Source organism: Gossypium raimondii, chromosome 2 (assembly GCF_025698545.1).
Source record: "Gossypium raimondii isolate GPD5lz chromosome 2, ASM2569854v1, whole genome shotgun sequence".
In the NCBI taxonomy this organism is placed as follows: domain Eukaryota; kingdom Viridiplantae; phylum Streptophyta; class Magnoliopsida; order Malvales; family Malvaceae; genus Gossypium; species Gossypium raimondii.
The window spans coordinates 14,327,386-14,330,388 of record NC_068566.1 but is presented as its reverse complement, the minus strand read 5'-3'; the positions used below and the strand labels follow the sequence as shown (position 1 = coordinate 14,330,388).

The 3,003-nt window shown below is 34.1% G+C and overlaps 1 long non-coding RNA gene across 1 annotated transcript; it reads left to right on the top strand.

Moving 5' to 3' along the window:
* Window positions 1-1,032: 1,032 nt before the first annotated feature.
* Window positions 1,033-1,910, top strand: LOC105777546 (uncharacterized). Its single transcript, XR_008190767.1, has 3 exons — window positions 1,033-1,182; window positions 1,263-1,355; window positions 1,433-1,910. It is a non-coding gene; the product is annotated as an uncharacterized LOC105777546 (long non-coding RNA).
* Window positions 1,911-3,003: the final 1,093 nt, after the last annotated feature.

Sequence of the window (3,003 nt, the reverse complement as noted above, 5' to 3'; positions counted from 1 at the left end):
TCGATTGATTCACACTGGACAACAATTGATCGATGAGCCGTATGTATTTTCTTCTCAAGTGAAGCAAGTTTTTACTTGAAAGATCTAACTGATGAGGGTTGGTATGTTGTACTTCGAAACACCCCTAGAGACTTATTTGACATGGGCAATGGAATTAGAGATGACATCGTCGAAAGATCAGAAACTTTGCCTTTTCCATAACAAAACTTAAATGAAGATATCCCTAGTACTAGTATACAATTTCAATGGGTTCGTCAGGATGTGGACGAAGATACTGATGAATTATGAAGTAGTAAGATTTTATGAATTTTTAAATATATGTAATATTATAATTTTAATATTGCTCATGTTATATAATTTAACTATTTTATATGTACTATTATTGTTGTTATTTGTTACTAAAATTTCAACTATTTTATGTGTATTGCAGGAAAAATGCATATAAGAAGATTATGAAATTTAATTATTGTCCAGAATACTCCAAATTCGGAAGAAGAAATAGTGAACGGCAGATAGCTATTGGATCTTTGAATGTGCCGGAGACACTTGACGAGCCTTCAGAATTTCAAAGTAATGTTAAGTTTATTTTACATGCGTGTTGACTTTTATTATTGCTCGTATTTCTCAATTTCAATATAATAATATATTATTTTCCAGTTGAAAGCGATGGGATGCGTAGAGGTCGAGGACGTACGCTACTTAAGGATTTATACAACTTAAATCCTGTCGAGCTTGTCAAAGTAAGTAGAAATAGTCATGGTCAGCCTGTTGGATCAGAAGCTCGACTTTTAGCAGGCTATTTGGGCGTTATAGCACAAAATGCCAATATGTGGCCCATCAACTACGAATCATGGCATCACATGCCTGATACCAACAAAAATCAAGCTCTCGATAATATTAAGGTAACAAAACGTGAATGTAATTTATAATACTTTGGTTTAAGTTTCATTTATATTTACTTTCTAAACTTTTGTTTTTTAGGCGAGATTTACTTTACAGGTCTCGGATGCCTATATCAAGAAGGGATTGGGTAAAAAATGGAGAGACCATAAGAGCACTTTGAAAAAAGAATATTTTAAGAAAGACATAAGCCTCGAAGAAAAATTGCGAAATGTCCCGCCGAGAATGTTGAGGTACCAATGGGAAGATGCAGTTAGATTTTGGAATTCAAAGAAAGGAGAGGTATTACGTACTTTCAAACTCTTATAAACTTTTCAGTTTATAGTATTTATTATATACATAATAATAATTTCATTATGTAGGACCGTGAGCGAGTTGGAACAAGTAGCAGGTAAAAACAAAAATTCACTCACACGGCAGGGTCGAGAAGTTTTGCTTGTGCAGCTGAGGCCGAGGTATTATGAATTTATTAATTCTGTCAAATATTAATCACTTTCTACTATTAAATAATATTCTTACTACTATATTGTAGGAAGTCTCGTCTGGTCAAAAAGTTGGACGCCTTCAGCTTTTTGACATTACGCATAGGAAGAAAGATGGATCTCCGATGAAATTCGAAGCTGGAGAAATTATGGTATATTTACTTAATAAAATTTGATTTATTATAAATATTTATAATGTTTAATTATAATGGTTTAATTCGTCGTTAGTAGTTTTAAATAATGTTAAGTTATTTTGCATTCCTTTTTATTATATTTTTCGTTTCTAACTCTTTAATTGATTTATTAGGAGAAACTAAAAGATAAGAAGGCGGAATATGAAGCGATTGCTTCAACTGATAGTTCTGTTAATTTTGAGGACATCGATAACAAAATTATTAATGAAGTTTTGGGTTCTGAAAGGTATGGTCGGGTTCGATTTCAAGGATCTGGTGTTACTCCAACCCAATATTTTGGATCCAGCTCGCAGCAATACATGCCTTCCGGGAGTCAATCTCAAGCTGAAGTTTAGAGGTTAAGAGACCAGATAACTCAGATGCAAGCTAGCACAGTTGAGAAAATTTCTCAACTTAGAGTGGAGGCAGTAGTGAGGGAGGCAGAGCAAAATAGAAAGTACGATGAACTCTAACAACAGCTTCAGACTATGATGAAGATGTTCCAGCAGTCGCAAATGCCACCATCTTAGACATTTGTTTTCTTCTAACTTTTAACATTATTGTAAGAATATTTTGAATTATATTTCATTTATAATTTATATCATATATCTTTCGTATAATTTTGTATCATTTAAATTTGTTGTTTTTGGTTGGATTTCATGCGGGAAGGGTTGGATATTGGTGAAAAATGTATACTGCAAAATTCCCAAATTAGCGGCGTTTGTAAAAAAAGCACCGCTAAAGACCACGAATTATAGTGGCGTTTTATAAAAAAGTGCTGCTAAAGGCCACGAATTATAGCAGCGTTTTTTTAAAAAAGCACCGCTAAAGGCCATGACTTATAGTGGAGTTTTATAAAAAAGCGCCGTTAAAGGCCACGGCATTTAGCGGCATTTTCTATGATAGCACCGCTAAAGACCACGACCTTTAGCGGCATTTTCTATAAAAGCGCCGCTAAAAGTCAAGATCTTTAGCGGCATTTTTTTCAAAGAAACGCCGCAAGTTTTAGCGGTGTTTTTTTCAAATAAACACCGCAAGTTTTAGCGGCCTTGTCTATAGCGGTGTTTTTTTCGCAAATAGTTTTAGCGACCCTTTTTAAGCGCCGCTAAAGGCAAAAAAAAAAAAAAAACGCCGCTAAAAGTCTGTTTTCCTGTAGTGCATCTAGTATCATATGGTCATCCTAGATACTAATGATAAAGACAAAATGAATTGTTTTACAAATCCACCTTAGTTTAAGGTTGAATAGCTATAACCTAATACCTAAGTTAGTCAGACTAGGGATGCATGTAGGATATTCGTATGTGTTTGAAATGTATATGCTCAACTCTTTAGAGGGTCATACCTCCATATCCCTATCTTAATATGTTTCATACATGGTACTTCAAGGAAAATTAAAAGCCAAAGCAACATGGCCTGAGCATAATCACTCCCAAACTACTATAGCAACT